General features: G+C 44.3%; 1 protein-coding gene across 4 annotated transcripts in view; it reads right to left on the bottom strand.

Annotated features, from left to right (window-relative positions):
* The window catches only part of DAB2IP (DAB2 interacting protein), a 411,471-nt gene that overhangs the window by 341,956 nt on the left and 46,842 nt on the right, over positions 1 to 22,673 (bottom strand). For 2 of the 4 annotated variants that reach the window (XM_042854396.2, XM_065572093.1), the window contains one exon: positions 5,617 to 5,885. The gene's annotated coding sequence lies outside the window, so the exon portion shown is untranslated. Of the gene's footprint in view, positions 1 to 4,593; positions 5,007 to 5,616; positions 5,886 to 7,516; positions 7,615 to 22,673 lie in introns of those variants that run through there. The other 2 variants (XM_065572092.1, XM_065572095.1) reach the window with 2 other exon arrangements.

Genomic DNA, 22,673 nt, shown 5'->3' with positions numbered 1-22,673 from the left:
AGTTAGGCTGCTTAGCTGATCCTCTCCACTCAGCAAACATGGGCTAGAAGCAGCACTGTAAGGAAATTTGTGTTATTAACAGTATTTCCCACTTCTGGCAAGGCCTGAAGTATCTTGAATAGAGCCTCAGTCACCATATGTCATCGTTTTCACTGCGATCCAGAGCATGGCAATGCAGAGAAGGGGACAGTGAAAAGTAATGGTTATCTAGACACCAGCAAAATTCTATTTGAGAACTGAGTTCATTCTCATTTTACAAATCCCTAGAGGTGGTCCTAGCAAGGGTTAATCCTCTATCTGCCAAGAGGAATGATGTCAATATTTTGGCCAATGCAGCAGACAGTTTGGAGCAGTTGTCAGGTGCTCTTAATTTAAAGCATAGCTAAAGACCTAGGGCAGTTAGGAAAACTAGCTCATGCCATGATTTTGAAGATAAGGTGCCAGTTGGAAGGCTGGGACTTTGATCACAAGGGAGATTAATTACTCAGGCAGTGGATGGAGAAACTGCAAAAATGAAGAAGAGAAGTGATTTTCACACAGTCAAATAGCCTACACAGTCAGAGTTTTTTTCTGGACCGAATGCTAGGAAAGGAGCCACACATATGGTACTAATGAGTTTGAGAACAGAGGCCTAGTTAGCGTATTCTCCAGAATACCTAGGAGATTCCATACAACATTCAGCCTGGAGTTTGGCTAGCTGATTGTGCAGGGAAGGAGTGTTTCAAATAGAAATTAAATGTATTCTGGCTAGGCCTAATCAGAGTATCTGTTCCCTTCCCTAGAAGGCCATTTTGAGACAGAGTGACTGAATGAAGGAAATTAGATATAATCGCCTAATGTCTGCATGGAGTTTTTCACCCTTTTTTGTACTGGAGTCCAGTCGCATTTGAGCATGAGGCAGTCCCCCGTAACTGATTTATAAGAAGGAATGTGTAGTCACTTACTGGTTAACTCACATTTCTCGCCATAACAGAGCCAGACATCTTCATTAACTGACAAGTCACTGCTCCTCCTAGTCATCATTTCACACCAAGGCCCTGGCACTAGGAATCAAGAGAGATGGGTTTCCTTTGCAGAGCTGGCACTGATTCGCCGGTCACTTCACCTCTGTGGATATTTCCTAATCAGTCACGCGGGGATAACAGCGCTTGCTCCTCCTGGTATGGCGCTTTGAGCTCTACAGCTGAGAACCACTATGTACTGTAAGTGTAAAGTAGCATATTACTAATAGGGGACCAAACTGACCCCAGTGGAATTCCTTTGCACTCAGTGGATTTACAGTAGGGATTAAGTCCCTAAAGGTCACATTTAGCAGGTGGATCTGTGACACAAAAGATGGTAAGTTCTATGCGAATTTCCTTTTCTTTACTGCCTGCCTCTTGCAAGAGCTATAGGAAAAGGTTACCAGGGAACATGTGTATGTACAAACATGCAGAGGCACCAGGGCTCTGGTGACAACCTCTCCTCCTCCAGACATGAACAAACACCTCAAGGTAGGTGTTGGTAGTTTTATATTTCACCTGGTAACTAATCATTCTGCTATTATGAGGTACACATGTCTAATTAATAATCCAAGAACCCAACAAAGTGTTACAAGCATGAATTAAACCTTGCAAAACCCCTGCACGCTGGGTAAATATCCCCATTTCAGTTGGGAAACTGAGGCACAAACGTGAAGTGAGTTGTCCAAGGTCACACACATGACCTTAAGTTCAGAGCCAGGAATCCTGACTCCCAGTTCCTGTGCTTTAATCACTAGACACTCCTAAGTGCAGTGTACAATGGGTACAGTATAAGTGTAATGGTCTACGGTGTATAATGAGAGAGGGTCTTTTACCGTGGTCCCCAGATGATAGATGAAAAGCTGCATTATGTAAATATTGTTTCTTGTTTCTGGAATCTCTCAACCTATATTTATAACAGAAGAGTAACTGGGGCTGTGGTTCTGTTGTTTCAGCTCAATTATGTGACTAGAACAGGTATTCCTATGCCACAAGATGCACTATTATGGAGACAGCACTCCAACTAGAATGGCATTAACAAAATTAAGTGTAATATTATTTTCCATGGCTATTGCACCAGCCAGGTACAGATTCCAACGCACTTGCCAGCAGTAATGAATTAAACCCCGTTACCCCAGGCGTGAGTTTTGCCCATGGTAACAGCGATGTCAGCCAGGTGCTTCTGCTGAAGCAGGTAACTAAGTGCTCTTCCTTGAGACCAGCTACAGTAAGAATCCAACATGGAGAACTGGGCTGCAATTGCACGTGAGGTGTTAGCACATGCACGGACACCGAGTGCTGCCAGTCTGTTCTCAGCGTGCCACCCCATGCCCAGCCACAGCATGTGTGCGGAAAGGGGCAGGAATGGAGAGCTTGCCATTATTGAAAACAAGGAGAAAATATCAGGCTGCGTGACCAGGAGAAAGGAGTGAGGAAAAGGCTCTGGTTTGGTTCTCCCCTTCTGTAGTGAGAGCGCAGTACAGTTCTTCGCCTGGTGTTTGATTCAATCATTAGCCAGTGTAAAAGATCAGCATGATGCTACTGCTGCCCGCCACCGCACAGTCTTGCTTAGAAATGTAAATTCATACGTAGGAGGGAGTGATGAATGCATATGAGCTGAAAACACAGTGAAGCACAGAACTACTTAACAAAACACTTTGCCAAGGTTACTGGGGGTGTCATCATAGCCTTCTCTTTTGTAAGGGCTGCATAACAATCCACAGAGAAAGCAGCCCGAACTGAGTGGGCAAAAGCATTGACATCACCTGGCAACTTCTCAAAGCCACAGGTGACAGCAAGGGCCTCCTCCCAGTAAGATACTGCTGATCCTGCCCTGGGTGAGAGGCACAAGGGTGATTCTCCCCCCTCCCCCCCCCCCCCCGAACCTCACACCACAGCCCCACTTTGGCTGGACTCCTGCCTGATCACTGTCTGTTATAAGTGTTTGGATCATGACTCAGGGACAAATTGGGACACAAAGTGCCTGCGGTTACTTTAGCTGGGGGAAGAGTCCTGCTGCCTCAGTGGGAACTGATGGCAGCTTAGGCACGTGTTTGGGATCAGGTGCACCTAGGAATTTTGGAAAGCCCTAGTCTTAGAGGCAAGGGCTTGCTGAGTCTCTCCTGCTCACTCTTCGTGTTAGGTGCATGAATGTGACCATATGCGTCTCCAGGGTCCTCCATTGTGGCTGCTGGGCTGTTCAATGCAGTGCCTGAGCCCTCCATGGAATCCTGTGCAGCTGGGTCCCCTGACTGGAATGTGCTTTGCATAGTCAAAGGAGCAGCTGCCCTGCATGGATCCTTCCGCTAGAGAGATGGAAGGCATGGCACTGTTAAATCAACAGCCGTGAGAGGCACAACAACAAGGATGAAGGGAACATGACTTAGATTTCTCTGAGCTGGGTGATGACACCTTGGTAGAACCCCTTCTGGAGTTGAGGTGACATTACTCCACCCAGAACACAGCCAAGCCCATTTCCTCCTGGAAAGATGGCATCAGAGGGGCATTTGTTTGATTGGGTGAGTGAAATGCAGGAAGCCCTGCAGTGGAGAGACAGCATGGCTGCATCTGTGTGAAAGAAGTCAGGGTCTAGCATGTCTTGCTCATTATATGTTCTATAAGGTTTCTTCTGCAAGATGTAGTTTATAAATATTCCCTCTGGAGCAGAGAGGGTTTATATCTATCACACCCACAAACTGGCACCTACCTCCCTGCACCATCTTCAGCTTCTGAGAGAAAGAAGGCCCTGAAATGATTCTGCCTCAGAAGTGCACTTCAGGTAGACCAAGAGACAGAGCAAACAAGGAGAGATCAAGTACCAGCTTCTGTCGGACTCAGATTTCCTCATCAGAAGCTTTGAGCAAGCTTCCTCTGCCAAAGTACTAATTCTCATGGTAGCCCCATCCCTCAGAGAGACAGGCTCACAGAAAGCGTGAGTGAGAAATGCCATTACAGCTTTGGGAGGACTGGACATTAGATATATGCTGTGCAGGATGCCACAAAACAGTTGGATGTGGCTGAGGAGAAACAAGCTCCAGCTCTAAGATGGGAAAATGAATAATGCTGTGGGGGCAGAGTTAAAGCCAGGACAGCTGGAAGGAAATGCTATCTCTTGATATTGTACACAACAATCCTGAGGTAAATATCTTTGAACGCCTTTGGTGGAGTCCTAGTGGCAATTTAAGGGAGGAAAATAAAACCAAACGGACTCCTGAGCAAAGATAACAAAAGGTTTGCAACATGCAGAGAGTTGTGCACAATTTAGTGAGCTGTCTGTTGAGATTTCACCTTAGTTGACTTTAGAGATTCCTAACTATTTTTTTGCATTTATCTCCTTGGAACAGGAAGGAGATTTTTCCATTTAGAAAAATCTGCAGCAGCTTTCGCCACACTCAGGATCCATCAGCAACAAATTCATGTTTGCTTGAGGGATAGTCAGTCCTAATGGATGGGTTGCTATTTGACAATAGGATGACTAGATAAACACAGCAGCCACTAAGGTAATGGGATAATATTAATGAAAGCATGAACAATAAATAGCAAGGGAAGATTCAGTCCACAGAGGCACCCATCCATACATTTGGATACTTACCAGAACCACAAGGGACTCCCAGAACTGGGTTGGAGGTATCATCAGAGCACGCTCTGTGATGAAGAGAAGCTGGTTACTTCCTGCCTGCATTGGGCTGGAATAGCCATGAGAATAGCTGTGTCTGGCATTCGGTGCTTCCATCCAACAGTGGAAACAGAAAATTAACTGAAGTTTCTTTGAAGTTAGGCAGAGGTTTAGTCTGAGTTTTGGGTGAAGGTTCAGGCTAGAATAACTGTCCAGCCAAGCCAATTCATACATCCTGAACAACTATAGGAGAAATAGCCCTGTGGGAGGGTATATTATATAAATCCCTTCCCATTTCATCTTCTCTTCCCTCCTATGTTGTTTGTTTTCTGTTATGGGGCTAGTGCTAATTATTGTTTTTGTTTCTCCAATTGGCATCAGGGTGCCCAGGTCTCTGGGCAGACCATTCATTCATGTAGATTTGTTTCAGAGTAGCAGCCGTGTTAGTCTGTATCCGCAAAAAGAAGAACAGGAGGACTTGTGGCACCTTAGAGACTAACAAATTTATTAGAGCATAAGCTTTCGTGGACTACAGCCCACTTCTTCGGATGCATCCGAAGAAGTGGGCTGTAGTCCACGAAAGCTTATGCTCTAATAAATTTGTTAGTCTCTAAGGTGCCACAAGTCCTCCTGTTCTTCTTTATGTAGATTTGTGTTACTATCTTTCATAAGAGGTTTTCTGATTTGTTTGCGACTGATCACTTACATCACCCAAAATGTGCCTTAGATACAAGCAATGCAAGTATCTTACTCAGGGCCTTGCATTTTGGGTGGAGGCTGAGTTGGCAACTCAGATGTGGGACTGGAAGAGAAAACTTGCATCCAGATTTCTTCCCCCTCTGGAGACTTGGGTCCCTGCAAGATAGGGCACACAGCTAGAGAATTTGCTAATGAAAGGAAATATAGCTTTACATATGCACGTTCTATAGACACATATACAAACACACATTGTTTATGGAGGAAAAATCCAACACAATATTTATGCACATGCCACCTCACCTAGAATTAGATGTGTTCTGAAACCTCATAGGCTGCTGGGTTGCTTGCACTGAGCTGTTCTCTGCTCCATTTGCCATTTCCTGCAGATCCCTCTCTCTTTGTTTAGGAATTCAGACAGTTGTCCTTCCAGATCAACGATGCTCTTCACTTCAGTAGCCTTTTTGGGCTACGTTATTCCATATTTGTCTCACTTTATGTGACAACCCCAGACCAAGAAGCGAAGATCTCAAAATAGCTTTTCTGTTTGTTGCTTCGTCATTGCTTGGGCACTAAAGGAGAGAAACGTGAGAGAGAGATGAAATCTTCTCATGTTTCCAGTTCATTTCACACAAAATAGTTCTACAAAGCCTTTTTTTCGGATGTACCTCTGTTGTTCTCTCCCTTTGTTGTCTCTTACATTTGATTTCACAGTCACTTTTCCTATGCTCTTTCTTGTTTAGGAATAGTAAAATAATCAGACTATTGGATCCAGTTCTACAGGCCACTAGGAACGCTGACTCAGTAAGGACTACAGGGTTTGGCCAACCATCTGACATGGATAACACCTTTTCGGATTCCAAAACACTTTTCAGATGCTTGTTTCCGTGCACAAAAGTGCACTACAACCTAGCACAGGAAATGAAGACCACCCCTACACTCAATTGAAGAAAAGGGGAAATTTAGGAAGGCAAAAATATAACTAGCCACACTGGAGTGTATCTAACACTTGAATCCTAACAAGAAACATCCTGGGAACTTTAATGACCAGAAGTGGTCAGGATTTTGGTTTTATGGTTCATCCAAAAGACGACCCTTAGAGCAGCATAGCACCCCTAGCACATGGGGGCATATGCCATTTCCAAGCAAGTTTCACTTTTGTGCTCTTCAGTCCCCGTCCCCGCCCAGCCCAGTACCCAAAACCTGTCCACACTCCACCCAAATAAACTAGTCTCTCTCCATTGTTAGCAATTACCTCTCCACGTAGCTTTCCCCTGCCAGCGCCTGTGGACTCACCAGTCCTCCACTCACTGTACCTCTCAGAATTCATTCAGTTCTCTCTCATCTACTGCTCCTTGTGCCTGCAACAGCTCTCCATGGCCTCTTTGTCTGCCTGTCACCTACAGCACATCTCAGAGAAAAAAGAAGAACAGGAGTACTTGTGACACCTTAGAGACTAACAAATTTATTAGAGCATAAGCTTTCGTGGACTACAGCCCACTTATGCTTATGCTCTAATAAATTTGTTAGTCTCTAAGGTGCCACAAGTACTCCTGTTCTTCTTTTTGCGGATACAGACTAACACGGCTGCTACTCTGAAACATCTCAGAGAGTGTCTCAGGTTCCTTTCTCTTTTAGAGCAGGTCTCTTTACATTTCAAGGATTTTGCACCTAATCAAGTTTGATTTCTCACTTAGTTCTCCCCCCTTCTGCCCCCCAGTGGTTCTGATTTAAAAAACCTCACTGCGAGGGTGGCTGCCAAACAGACACAGGAAGAGCTCATCAAGAGAAAGTTAAGATCTGTCACTTTCTTGGATGGCACAAAAAGCAGGATAATGAGAGAGAATATTCCTTGGGGGAGTTTTGCCCCTTTCCCGCCCAGATTCCTGATTTTTTACTCTCCCTGCGCCCCCTATGGGATGTTTCCCTTTGCAAGGATGAAGGGTTTATTTCGATTGAGACTGTCAGCTCTCTTACAGGAGATGACCCTGTCTGGTTGTGCATGCCCCCTTCCTCGACCCTGCTTTTCAGCTGTTTTGCAATTACTTTTCTACAATACCCTCATAGCCATTTTGCAAAGGTTCACACAATTGCTTAATCATCATGACTATGAAATCCAGTAGGGGGGAAAGGGAGGTGGGTGGGAAATCACAGAGAAAATCTTAAATGCAATTATGCGGGGGTTTTAACCCCTTCAACCTACCCTACTGAGGTACATTCCTTTACCAGCTGCTACTGTGTAAGAGCCAGGCAATGAACATGTCACAGCAGGGCCAGCTCCAGTGTTTTTGCCGCCCCAAGCTGAAAAAAAAAAAAAAAAAAAAAAGCCGCGATTGCGATCTGCGGTGGCAATTCGGCAGGAGGTCCTTCGCTCCGAGCGGGAGCTGGTGCCTGGAGCCGGCCCTGTGTCACAGAAGGGCTGTTGGCCATTTGGATGCTGTGTGCTGACTGTCCTCCAGACCTAGCGAAGGGGAAAAGGTGCAGGGACTCACCCCGAAGCCTGGATATTTCTCCAGACTCCAACGCTACCATACTGTGTGCTCTCTTATGGCTTTTAACTCATATGGCTTTTAACTCAAATGTGAAATTGCAGAACTACTAACTGTAGTCTGTAACCTATCATTTTAATCAGCTTCTGAACCAAATGACTGGAGGATAGCTGATGTGATGCCAATTTTTAAATAGGACTCCAGAGGTGATCCCGGCAATTACAGGCTGGTAAGCCTGACTTCAGTACCGGGCAAACTGATTGAAACTATAGTAAAGAACAAAATTGTCAGACACATAGATTAACATAATTTGTTGGGGAAGAGTCAACATGGTTTTGGTAAAGGGAAATCATGCCTCACCAATCTACTAGAATTCTTTGAGAGTAGTCAACATGCATGTGGACAAGGGGGATCCAGTGGATATAGTATACTTAGATTTTCAGAAAGCCTTTGACAAGGTCCCTCACCAAAGGCTCTTAAGCAAAGTAAGCTGTCGTGGAATAAGAGGGAAGGTCCTCTCATGAATTGGTAACTGGTTAAAAGATAGGTCAGAATGGAGAGAGGTAAACAGTGGTGTCCCCCAATGGTCTGTACTGGGCCCAGTCCTATTCAGTATATTCATAAATGATCTGGAAAAAGGGATAAACAGTGAGGTGGCAAAATTTACAGATGATGCAAAATTGTTCAAAATAGTTAAGTCCAGGCAGACTGCGAAGAGCTACAAAAGGATCTCTCAAAACTGGGTGACTGGGTAACAAAATGGCAGATGAAATTCAATGTTGAGAAATGCAAAGTAATGCACATTGGAAAATATAATCCCAACTATACATCTAAAATGATGGCGTCTAAATTAACTGTTACCATTCAAGAAAGATCTTGGAGTCATTGTGGATAGTTCTCTGAAAACATCCACTCAATGTGCAGCGGCAGTCAAAAAAGCGAAGAGAATGTTAGGAATCATTAAGAAAGGGATAAATAATAAGACTGAAAATATCATATTGCCTCTCTATAAATCCATGGTACGCCCACATCTTGAATACTGCATGCAGATGTGGTCGTCCCATCTCAAAAAAGATATATTGGAATTGGAAAAAGTTCAGAAAAGGGCAACAAAAATTATTAGGGGTATGGAACGGCTGCCATATGAGGAGAGATTAATAAGACTGGGACTTTTCAGCTTGGAAAAGAGATGACTAAGGGAAGATATGATAGAGCTCTATCATAGGGTAAATCATGACTGGTGGGGAGAAAGTAAATAAGGAAGTGTTATTTACTCCTTCTCATAACACAAGATCTAGGGGTCACCAAATGAAATTAATAGGCAGCAAGTTTAAAACAAACAAAAGGAAGTATTTCTTCACACAACACACAGTCAACCTGTGGAACTCCTTGCCAGAGGATGTTGTGAAGGCCAATACTATAACAGGGTTCAAAAAAGAACTAGATACGGTTCATGGAGAATAGGTCCATCAATGTCTATTAGCCAGGATGTCCCTAGCCTCTATTTGCAAGAAGCTGGGAAAGGGCGACAGGGGATGGATCACTTGGTAATTACCTGTTCTGTTCATTCTTTCTGGGGCACCTGGCATTGGCCACTGTCAGAAAACAGGATACTGGGGTAGATGGACTTTTGGTCTGACCCAGTGTGGCTGTTCTTATGTTTTTAATCACAGCTCTGCTTTGAGAGTGGGACAGAATCAGGCTGCCTAGTTGAAGCCCTGGGAGGCATTTCACCTCCAGAAAGCACATTGTAGCCTCACGCGTCCAAGCATGCTGCGGTAGCCTCCTCCATGTCTACAATCAGCTCAGTTGAATCTGTTGGGACATGCATCTGCACTGCAGTTTCTCCTTCAATGAATCAGTTTGCATGCACCCAGGCATTTTCAGTAACATTCTCCCTCTTGGGGGCTGTTTTTTAAAACCATTTTGGTTCCAGGATATAATCACTTCCTTTGGCCCTTCCAGGCACATGTCATTCTATGCAAGTTCCTTTTAACAGGTAGCTTGTGTGATTTGCAGCATGGGGCTTAGCAGAACAAGGCTGCAGGTTCCCTCCCTTTTCCTGCTACCAACTGGCTCTTCCCTGAACCAAACAATCCTTTAGCCCTTTGCTGGGCTCAGAAGGTTCCTTAGCCCCCATAGCAGAGCTTCTCACCCCAAATCCTTTTGGCTCTTGTATCAGGGCTCAAGCTGAAAGCTTCCTGGCTCTCCTAAACCATTTTCTCTGGGCCACCATTACCTGGATAGCCTCCTAGAAGACCCTGCAGGCCTCCTTGCAGCTCTCTCTCCCCAAGAGCCAGCTTAAATCATAGCAAGCTTCCACTGCCAGTCACCCTCCTGGTTCTGTTGCAGGAGAGCTTTCCGACTGCCTGCAGCTCTCCCTTTCTGTGGGACCAGGCCGCCCATTTTATAGGCAGCACCATCTTCAGATTGTCGTCACGTGACCCTGGGTCACCTGACTCAGGCACCAGCCAGAGCTTGGGGCTCTAACCTCTTACAGGTGCAGCTCACCCCATAACAGATGCGCTGCATCTGCACATTTCCACCCGAAGTACAAACTTCTCCAGAGGGTGAGGCGAGCTGGATCTGGTTTGGGCCGTTTCAGATTGAGGGCCAGCTCCCTACTCTGGATCTGGTTGTGGGGTGACCGTGTTTGATCTGTGGGGATTCCATTTGGCCTATAACAGGGAGTGAAATTCATCCATGTGCTGCAGAAGGCCAGCAAAGGCCTGTGCCCCTGTGGAATCACAGTAAGGTTTAGGCTGCGCTGGCCCTTTACACAGCTTAATATTACCCTAGGAAAATAGGCTTCTCAGTGAACATGTAAGTAAATAACTACAGAAACTTCTCCAGTTTCTCCTTCCTTTCACTCAACACTGAGATATGGGGCCAAAACCTGGTCCTGTTGAAACCAATGGGAATTTTGCTACTGAGGTCAATGGGACCAGAATTTGGCCTTATGGGTTTCAAGTTCTGTTTCCTTATCTATTTTCAAAGCTCCTGAGCCCATAAATAATAGCTGTGGGATATGCACTGTATTGCTTCCAAATCTCACCAAAATCTGCTTCCTGATGCCGGCAAATGCTCTCCCTCCCCATTGCCAGACTGATGCAAAAAATAATTAATACCTCCAGTCGTTCTTGAGCCTTCATTTCCAGCCTCCCCCGGATCTTTCTTCCACAGCGATGACAAATCTCGTTCACTAGCTGCCCAGGAGCTGCGCTTACGGACCCTTTCTAATGTACCTTAGCTGGAAATTCTTGCTCTGCTTGATGCTCATTTTTCATTTTGGCTTTTCTAATTATTTTTAAGCCGCCTTCACTTTTATTTAATAATGCTCTCATTTGCATGTTCTTTATTTCTGTCCCATATGGTCCCTGGTGAACCACAGTGGCTTCTGCTTTTGTTGTTTTGACAATTTCATTTTGTTTCAATGATAATAGAGTGCATCGTCCCCATCTGGGGTTTTATATGCAATACCTCCTCATTTTCCAAAAAATGATTTTCTTTTTGAGTTGATTCTTGTCAGCTTCTCCCCATTCATTCTTCCACATCCTCTTTGTTAGACCCCCACTGTACCAAAGGCTTGTAGTAAACAGCTAGCTAAGTTTCATGCAGAGACCAGCATGCATGGTGCATATATATTTTACAATGTCTGCTCTGCAGGTCACAATTCTCTGTGTGTATATGCTCACACATACATAGGGTGCCTGTATGGTGGTGCCATATATATTCACCTCATGAGACTAACGAAACACTTTTTACCATAAGTCACAGGGGGCTCTGAACCAGGGACCTCTTGTACTAAAGCATAGGCTTCTACCACTTGAGCTAAAGGAGTACCTCCATTAACCAGCAGCAGTAGGCTGTTATCCTCAGTAGTCTTACCACTAGAAAGGCACACACTACACACCTTACAAGCAAATTACATTTTTGCAACTAGACCTCTTTAATTGACTATTCTATGCCACGTCCATGCAAACATGTTCCTGTGAATACTGCAAAATGATATAATTGTGGTGTATTGAATTGGAATGATCAAGTCCAGCTCATTGCTCCATGTTAGCTCCAACTACCTAATCCTGTTGGCTGTTTCAAGGCAAGAGTCCTGCATTATCTGCCCAGTGCAAAACTGCCACGCTCCAACACACACACACTTCCCCTCATACTAATTCCTTGTCTAGCTTTGCCAGCATACCCTGAAGTCCCCATTAAATGTGCTCTAAATTCTTCTTTCCCCCTTTCTTTTTGGCAGACAGCTCTTATCTGCTTTAAAAATGCCCTGATTCCCCTTCTTATCCTGCCTAGGAGGTCGAACGGCTTTCTAAGCTCAGCTCCATCATTTCAAAGATACATTAAAGTAGCTCTTCCTTGCTCTTCATTTGCAGCTGCTTCTGGGTCAGTGATTAGTCGGCATGGGCTAGAACATCCTCTAGCACCTCCTTCGCTTGCTGCCAGTTCTACAACCCTCACTTTGCTGACCCCTCTTCTTGCTAATTCACTGAGCACAGGGGGTATCCTGAGTTTCCCTACTCCTCTCTCACCCCCGTTACATAATGTCCACCCTTGGAACACAGCACATGGGCTCAAAGCTTCGCGGCCTCACCCGGCCTTCATGGACCAATGATCACATTTCCAGTTCTGCAGTGAGCTTTCATTCCCTCATGATTTTTTAGCAACATTTTGTTTCCAGTCTGCAGCATTCATCATTAGCCTCTCTCTCTTTTCTCACTTTTGTATCCCCTTCCCACTCCATCTGCTAATTTCAAAGGAAATTGCATAGTATTCAGCATTATCAGCCAATCTCCTTCCCTGTTCAAATGAAATCAATTTATCACATACTGAGCTAACTCTCTTTCACCCCCATGTGCACTATTATTTATCCACAAAGTCTATGTCTTCTGCCTCATGCCTCCTAGAGAGCCAGTCATCCTCAAACTCTAACAGATGTTTAGAACTCCAGAAAACTCCATGGGAACGGAGAAGGGAGAGGGACCGAGATTTGGGTTTGGATCTCGCTTCTCACTCCTTGGGTAGCCACCAGGCATTAAGCACCGTGGCATCCCGAGAAAGGGAGCTCCTGCGCCACTCAGTAGTGATCCCTCTGGCTATTGAAGGACCAGAATTCACAATGGCTCCAATCATGGTTTCCACAACTAGCCATACAGACTATTCCTCAATTGAACAGATCTCCCGGATGAGAAACAGATCTCAAGTTAGCCCCAATATTTCCTTTGCTCAGGGTCAGCACAGCTGTTCTTAGCTATAAACCTTTGAAACACCCGAACTAGTTCCTCTCCCTCCTTGTTGTTTACACAATATTACATGGCGCATGATGTTATTACCCAAAGTAACACTGATTACGACCTTGCTCTCTAGGTCCTTAAAATAGGAGATTAATTATTCGAAGTCCCTTTTGATGTCCATTGGAGAGGCTAATGGTAATAAAAAAAATGTTAAACAGCCCTTGATAGCAGCAATTTGAAGGTTTTATGTACCCAGGCATGGTAATCACAGCTGATATTAATGGTGTTTAAAAAGGCAATGCCAAACCTCTGATAGGAAAGGCCTTATTAGATCTGCAAAGATAACAAAAAATTCTCTCTTGTGATCCAGTGAAGCATCTTAAGTAGTTTGGACAGACACTGTCTTTCAGAATGCAGAGATTGAATAAAAGCATTAAAAATAATTAACATTTGGAACAAAGAGACGGTCACAAGAATTGCACTGAAATGCCCATCTATGTTCCTTTAGAGATAAGGGAGACTGGGGAGAAGGCTCTCTGCTATTCAACGGGATATGTTGATTCACAAGCTATTAGAGATCAGATATTTTCAGATTCACAATTATCATGGTTTGAAATTGAGCAATTTGAAATAAATGAGATAATTAAGGATTCACCTCATCAGATACAATAGTGTGTACAATAGACATATATATGGTAGACAAGCATATAGGTTGCTCTGGATATACAGTCCAGGGGCCCATCTCAGCCCTCCATTTGGCACCAATTCAGCAAGATACTTAAGCATGTGCATAAGTTTAAGCATGTGAGTAGATCGCCTAAAGCTTATGAGTCTACTCACCAGCTTAAATTTATGCAGTCGCTTAAGGATTTTGCTGAATTGGTGCCTTCAACAAGTACAGCTCCCATCAAAGTCAGCGGAAGTTGCCCCATCTGTAAGTAAGAATACTACTTACCAGCTTCATGGGGGTTGATGTGAAGGATTATTAATGTATCTAAAGCAATTTGAATTTCATTTACCAAGTCATTCGGAAGAATCAAAAGGAAATATGAAACTCCACCACCTATTTGGGATTTTTTTTTTACTGTTAATGCCAATCCTGATTTCTATGGTGAAACAAACTGATTCTTATGTGACAGGAAAGGAAGCCCACCACTAGAAAGAGATTTGATTAGATATAAGAGCTTGCCGTCTTCCCAGCGTGCTGCTATATTGTATGTTGCTTAGCAATGTAATGTAGGAAGCAGCACTGCGGTCCTTGAGAACATCATTGCCCATTGAAATGCTCGTGAATGTTATCTCAGTTATATAGAGGTACTGTATAATTTCCAAGCAGGATGAAGAGCGCTATAAGGGGAAAAAAGGGATAACCAATGGTAAGAATGTTTTCCTATTCTAACTATAATATCAAACTACCTCTCACCATCTGAGATATGTGGAGCATACATTTCACTCAAGGTTGATAAACCATTTGAACAAACGACATACTTCTTGTTATAAAAGTAACTTACAACAGTGATATCAAATACTATCATGTACTGGCAACTCTGTATGTACCCTATTGCACTCTTACATGGAAGTAAATCTGCTCATCTGTGTGCCATGGTCTCTACACTGCTGTCCAATAAAGGAGAATTTCCTTTAACTTAGTTATTAGGGCTTCTTGCTTTGGAGGAACATCAGATTTCTAGCTCTGTTGCGGTGAAGTTTGAACATAGGAACAACTGAGGCACCCAGGAGCATTAAGCAGCCATAGATTTGCTCCATGTTTTTTATATATCTACCTTATACACACCCACAAAAACCTACATTAAAAGAACCTTAGTGAGATTCCAAACCCAAAGTTCTCCCCCTCCCCCAAATTATTAGGGTTGCCTATGCAACCTTAATTGGGCCCCCTTGTGCATATGCATTATAATACAGTCTTTAATTACATGGCAACGTACTATTTTTTCCCCACAGGACCATGCTTCATATGGTGAACAGAATGGACAGTGATCACTTAATGAGCAGCTATTTAATATTTTATTTTCTCCTCCTTGTTCAGTGTATGGATTGTAGAAAGGTGGGCTCGCTGCCAGCACAGCGCCGCATGGCTGAGTGTAGCATGACAGGCTCACCTTCTCTAACACCTCCTAGGAACAGCCTACACTGGCCTAAGGAGGGTCTGCCTCTTCTGTTGACTCAACACTCCAACCAGGTCACTTTGAAGGCTCTCCCCTTCCATGGTATCAAACTTCCAAGCAGATGTTTCACACAAACACTAGTCTAACATCTTCCGCCCCGCCAGGGCTACTCTTCTGTTCCACTCTTCTGTCAGAATAGTGGCCACAGGGTTTCTCCCTGGAGGCTCTCAATCAAACTCAAAAGCAAAATTAAACACCAAAAGCAACTTTTGCCCCTTCCCTAGGCTTGAACTTGAGACCATCCTGGGTCCTCCCCAGCTCTGTCCTCTGTAGAGCGCTGATTCCCAGGACTGACCTCCCTGGAGTCTTGCCCCTAGTCTGGATCCTCAATTCCCATCTACCCCCAAGGCCATCTGTATGGGAGTTGGCCTTCTCTAAAGCCCATTTCAGGAGTCTTTTTCACCACTGCTTCTGTCATAACTATAAAGGGAAGGGTAACAGCCTGCCTGTGTACAATACTATAAAATTCCTCCTGGCCAGAGACTCCAAAATCCTTTTACCGTAAAAGGTTAAGAAGCTCAGGTAACCTGGCTGACACCTGACCCAAAGGACCAATAAGGGGACAAGATACTTTCAAATCTTGGTGGGGGGAAGGCTTTTGTTTGTGCTCTTTGTTTTGGTGGGAGTTCGCTCTTGGGACTAAGAGGGACCAGACATCAATCCATGCTCTCCAAATCTTTCTGAACAAGTCTCTCATATTTCAAACTTGTAAGTACAGCCAGGCAAGGCATGGTAGTTTTATCTTTGTTTTCTCAACTTGTAAATGTACCTTTTGCTAGGGTGTTTACCTCTGTTTGTTGTAACTTTGAACCTCAGGCTAGAGGGGGGTCCTCTGGGCTCTTTAAGTTTGATTACCCTGTAAAGTTATTTTCCATCCTGATTTTACAGAGATGATTTTTACCTTTTTCTTTAATTAAAAGCCTTCTTTTTAAGAACCTGATTGATTTTTCCTTGTTTTTAGATCCAAGGGGGTTGGTTCTTGATCCACCAGGAGTTGGTGGGAGAAAGGAGGGGGGATGGTTAATTTCTCCTTGTTTTAAGATCCAAGGGGTTTGGATCTGTATTCACCAGGGAATTGGTGAAGAGTCTCTCAAGGCTACCCAGGGAAGGGAAAGTTAGCACTTGGGAGTGGTGGCAGCGGACCAGATCTAAGCTGGTAGTTAAGCTTAGAAGTTTTCATGCAGGCCCCCACATCTGTACCCTAAAGTTCAGAGTGGGGAAGGAGCCTTGACAGCTTCCCTCTCCTATCAGAACCAGGGTCTAAACCCCCTCCTGAAGTTCCTCTGCTCTCTACTACCCAGAGAGGAATGGCAGGTAGCATAATTGGCCTCTCAGGCCTACCTGAGCCCTATCATCATGCCCCATCACAGGACACAGGCTTCATTTACTGCACACTGTTCAAACCCAGATCTAAATAGAGAATTCTTAATTTCCTCATAGGCTTTTCTATGGTACTCCTCCCTACAGTACTGAGTGTTTTGCGAACATTAAATAATTTATCTTCACAACTTCTCTGTGAAGTGAGGTGGGGAGGAGGGAAATCACTCCCATTTTACAGATGGGGAACTGAGGCACAGAGAGAATAAAGTCAAGTAATTTTGGGTACCCAATTTAAGCGTACTTCACAATTGATAGTACTTTATGTTCAAAGCACAGCCCCATTGACTTCATTTGCAGCTGTGAGTCTTATCACCTCTGCAAAACGGACCATCCTTTCTCCTCCAGCAATCCTGACTCATTCACTGCACACCTTCCTACTTCTGAAACGAGTGAGACAGGGGTCCTATAGACAACAACCTCCTTAGTACACAACCCTGCTCCGTACCCAGAGCAGGTCCCATGTGGTGCACTGAATGAGACAGGGGTCGCATGGAAAAAAAAAAGTGATCTTGTAATTAAAAAGCACCATAATGCATATACACATGGGGGGAAATTAAGGTTACATAGGCAACTGTAAATCGGGTATTTCCTAACTTTTGAGTGATTGACTTTGTAACCTCAGTTAATACTCTTAATGTAGATTTTTGTATTTAGTTTCCTAGGGATCTTTTTAATCAAAGGAAAATCGCAGCAGAATCAAACATGCATAGCCTATTGAGGACCGCTGAACCAGCCAGAATGACCACAGTTGATGGCATTGTAGAGTGAAGTTCCTAGATCTGGCTGAATCCTGTGAATACAGGAATCTCTAGGGCAGCCCTGCGGGCAATATCAGGTAAGGCCAGAGTGTGAATCCCTTTGCACAGAGATGGAGAGTTTGAGAGCACAGTGTGCTGGAGTGTTTTGTCCATCCCAGCAACATGGCTGAAGCGTGCAATGCCACTTTTCAATATGCTGAGCTATGGAAGAAAGACCAGATCTCTGCAAGATTATGGCATTCTTCACAAAGTTGAACCACTTTATGCTCCGGATTAGGTGCTGACAGAGCATACAAAATGCCTCTAGCTGCTCCAAGTCTGCCTGTAAAAGGGTGTGGGTTTCTGACCTGTATAGCACTACAGGCAGTAAACAGGTTCAATAGGTCCTGAACTTTGTCTCAGCGCAAATGAGACACCGACTTCATGCAGGAGGCAGCAAGACTGGTTCGTTGGGGGACATCTGATTTGCCGCAGCCATCTGAACTCTGCTTACAGCCTACACAGAGGAACTCATCGACACTCTCCACAGTACTCGACCCTACCTGCACCGGCTACCAGCTCCCCATAACAGTGATATATATATCTATATATATGTCTGTGTATATGTGAATGAATCATTAATTATTCTCCAAACATATTGAATACCAATGTGAATGATATTAGTGTACTGAAGGGGCTGTAATCCTCATTACTGGTTAAGTTACATGAATCTTTAGACAACAGTAAGTTGTTGTTATTGTTGGAATGGTTACCATGGAAAACTCTGGTCTACAGTGAATAATGTGTTTCTCCCTATGTTTAAATGGCTCTGGGTAGGCATCTTACCTTTAGGAGCCTTACATGGTGCAGTCTGTAATATGTTTTTCATTGAATAGATGCAGTCTATTCTCCAGACTAGGCAATGCCTTTTTAAAGCTAATTACAATAAAGTGGTACTGCAGGAATTGTTCTAAACTCTGCTGGGGTCCTGCTATCACCATGGGATCCTCTGGCATTTCGATTTTATAAGGGCTCTGGTCTCTCAAGGCTCTACAGTTTCAGAGCAAGATCGCCAGAAAAAACAAAACAGGACAAGTTTTCAGCACAGTAATGAAGCAAATCCTGTCATCTGACTGATTTATGAAAGGGTTAAAGGACAAGCCACATTCCCCCATCTCCTGAATCTGTCTCCAAACATCTAGCTCCAACATTCCCTAGACAAGGACTTTCCACAGTTTAAAATGACACATGATGGGCCACTGCCAATAGTGATGATTACAGCTCCTGTACCAGCCGCGTTCCCTGAACTGGAAAGGGGAGTCACTCCAAAGGAAGGCAGGCTGCATTATCGGACTCTCGCCTGGGGTTTTTGCCAATGAAGTGGGGGAGCAGCCTTCATTTATGATGCCAATGGAGTAATCAGCACACATGCTGGCTCCTTCGGCCCTTCCAGGCCACCCCCATCCATGTTATGATCCGAGTCACGCATAGCAATAGCATTTTCTTTCACCACCACCTCCTGTGCTGCACTACGGATTAGCACAATGAAGCATAAACCAGGCTGAATACATACACAGGACACCAATCTTTGTCAGCGGGTATCTAAGCAAGCTTCCACACACAGCACATTATAAATACCATCATTTGATACAATCACACCCCCAAATAGTGATCATTAATTTCAGGAATCCCCTTACCCCCATTCTCACTTCTCCCCCTGCTGAACAAAGCTCAGATAGACGTTACCATGCTGCAGAGACACGCAGGAGTGCATCTGCATCTCAGTATAGCACACTGAGCCCAGGGGCCTCTCCACAGAACAATTCAATATTCCCTTTTATAGTATTCGGCATGAACACATCACAGAGTTCACTCAGCTTCAATGAACTCATGGGCTGGAGCTTGCTCTTGAACAATGAGAAAAGATGGTGAGTTACACTGACTGCCGGGTTACAGATCTCAGAAACTCTTACTACAAAATCTGTACTGGCTGTTCTCTAAGCCCAAGGAAAACACTGCTTCAGATTTCAAAATTTGTATTCATAGATCTGACGAAAAGGCAGTTTCAGAACATTCTCCTGGTTGGCACCAGAGCCAGCAACAGGAATGGGGAACTGGGTTTTCTTTATAGAAAGAAAACGTAACGCTGTTGTAAGGTACCAGTCTGGCAGCACCAGACTATTACAGATGGCCCAGACTCAAAAGCCTGGATGGATTCTAAAACGTCCTGAGCACTGACAGTTCAGCTCCACAGCTGAGCTTTACAATTTGGCTCACACTGAAAAGTTAAAACTCTCTGTTTAGCCACAGTTACCCTAGCTCAAGATCCCGGCCTAGATTCATTAATGGATTTTAGGCCTGAAGGGACCATTCATTATCTAGTCTGACCCCCTTGTGACACGCTGTACCCCATGTGACATCCTGTACCCCACGTCCACCACTTTTATATGGTTATGATATATTTTGTACAAAGTATGCCTTGTGAGGTATCATTTGAACACTCATAATCTACTGAACATCATTGTCCTATTAAAATGTGTATATTCACATTGTATGTGGAGCTAGGAGATTTTACTTATGATTTTTACTGAAATATACTGTAGTTCTAGAGAGAACATTTTCTCAGAGACAAAGGCCACTGACATACCAGCTAGGTGCTAAAAGGCCATTATCCATTTAATCGGAGATTCACCAGCAGAGGAGTTATAAATAAAGTATTTACAATTCACTTGAAGGACAGCTGGCAGAGCGTGTATACAATGGAACTATTGACCCCATGACCCAGCAAAGACTTTTCCAGTAAAAAAAAAAGAATATAAGAAAGGGGGGAAAAGGCCACCTCTCCCTCCCTCCATTCTATTCACAGCAGCAAGATCACTTGAAAGACAATAGGAGCATCATTAAACGATGGGGAAGAGTCCTGTCTGGAATGCTTCCCAGCTAGCACGGACTGCTGTACATTTTTGGGTGAGAGAAACCTTTTTGCTTACAAATCATATTTAGCTTGGTAAAGTTTAGGAATTAGAATGCAGTTTTATCATTTTATTTCCTTTGTAACCAATGCTGACATTTATGCCTTAACACTTGCAATCACTTAAAACCTATCTTGCTCTAGTTAATAAACTCGTTTTGCTGTTTTATCAAAACCAGTGTGTTTGATTGAAGTGTTTGGGCAATCTCTACTCAGGTTAACAAAGCGTGGTGCATATTCATTTCCTCTGATGGACTATTAATAAGCTTGCATTGTTCAGTAGTGTACTAGGCAGTGCAAGATGTACATTTCTCGGATGCAAGTCTGGGACTAAGAATTTGTGGGTGTTGCCCTAGATGAAGTTCATGAATGGCTGGGAGAGCATTCATGTAACTTATCTGGGAGTGGCTTTACATGCTAATGGCTGGGAGTGATCAGAGCCTGGACAGGTCTGCTTTTCACTAGCAAAGCAGTGTAAAGGCACCTTGGGCTGGAGAGTTAAAGGGACACAGCAATTCCAGACTGTACTCTGGGGGATGTCACACCCCTGTATAACACAGACCAGAGAATTTCATCCAGTTACTCCTGTACTGAGCCCAATAACTTGTATTTGACTGGTCTGGAAACACTGGGTATGTCTGCACTGCAAAACGCCCCCTGTGGCAGCAAGTCTCAGAGCCCGGATCAACTGACTCAGGCTTGCAGTGCTTGCACTATAGGGCTAAAAATAGCAGTGTTCCCCCTTGGGTTGGAGCCTGGGCTCTGAAACCCTGTATGAGGAATGGTCTTGGAGTCTGGGCTCCAACCTGACTGGAAATGTCTACACTGCTAGTTTTAGACCCATAGCAAGAGCTCCATGAGCCCGAGTGAACTGATCTGGGCTCTAAAACTAGCTGCCGCAGGTTTGTTGGGGTTTTTTGCAGTGTAAATGTACCCACTGAGTCCTGCACCAGCGCCAGGTCTAAGGTCAGGCACCTTGTGAGCCAGCAAGGCTAGAAGTTGGAACTTTATACTCGAGGTATGGGCAAACTCCTAGCTTTCTAATGGGATACACAGCACTAGCTTCTAACCCTCCTAGGTCCCAGGTGTCAGGATTTACCATGGCAACATTATATTTAGAAACACTATTTTAGGTCATCTTTAGAGTTTTCTAACATATACATTGCTATAATATTCCTCTTCAACCAAAGCATTTCCAGTTGGGCTCAAGGCAGCCTGGTTTCTCTGTAAAATGGCTCTCATACAGAACAGGTGACAGCGTCGTGTGCTATAAACGCTGTACTGGCTCTTGTTCAGCATGCCCTGAATCACTCACTCACAGTAATGCTACCATTCCAAGCTCAGGTGGGAAAAACTTTCAGACCATGCCACACCACCATGTATTCTGTCAGACACGCCTTCCTTTGCAGTCTCCAATTTTGCCCCTTTGTCTGCATGCCAAGAACTATTCAATGAGTCCCTTTAAATTAAAAATGTATTTTAACTGCTGTCCACCTATCGCAATGCCAGCAAAGGGCAATTGAGAGCAGTCAGCAAGAAATCACCTCTCCACGTTTTTAATTAAACATTTCAGTTCCAGGGCATTTCCTTTCTCCCTTTCTCTAAATGCTCCGAAGTGGTCTTTTAAGCATTGCCTATAGTAGTCGTACAATCGGCTCTCAAAGCAGAGATGACTCGTTTCTGCTGATGACAGTAGCCTCCCACTGAGTTAGATTCCAATCCCTTAGAGCCTTTAAAACCCCACTTTTATTTGGACTGTTAACGGGGGGGAAAACACTCTCGACTCCCCCTCCTGACAAAAGGGTGGTTTCAGTGCAGCTCCGAGTGCTGAGGAGATGGACAATGCAATTTACGGCACTGTGCACCACCACCCACGCTGGGGTTTAGAGTTATAAGAAGTTGAATAAAAGCATCATGCTTTGCAGCCAGCGTAGAAAGAAATGGAGATATTTGCAGAGCCCTCTAAGGAATGAGTGGAAACCAGTTACAATAGGGACAATTCAGCTATTCATTTAACTTCATGACGGTGAGTTTTCCTGCTAGTGAAAGGGGCTGGACAGACACCCCTGGAGAGGGGAGTATGGGCAGAAGCAAGGTGAGCCTCCCTTACATCACCCTGCTACCGTGCGTCAGCAGTTACCTGAAGAGCCCACTTCTGAGCAGAGTCTCCACAGACAATTGGATCTTGAACCTCTGTGGAGATTCCAACAAGGAGAGTAAGTGGGCTGTCTGGAAATCTTTCCCTCCAGCTGCTAGGATGCAGACGGAAACCCCACAACCGTATAGCAACGAGACAGAGCTAGGACACGTACTCAAACTGATGACCCTCACCACTGCCTCTCTGCAGCAGC

Source organism: Chrysemys picta, chromosome 18 (assembly GCF_011386835.1).
Source record: "Chrysemys picta bellii isolate R12L10 chromosome 18, ASM1138683v2, whole genome shotgun sequence".
In the NCBI taxonomy this organism is placed as follows: domain Eukaryota; kingdom Metazoa; phylum Chordata; order Testudines; family Emydidae; genus Chrysemys; species Chrysemys picta.
This window is presented reverse-complemented; position numbering and strand designations above follow the sequence as displayed.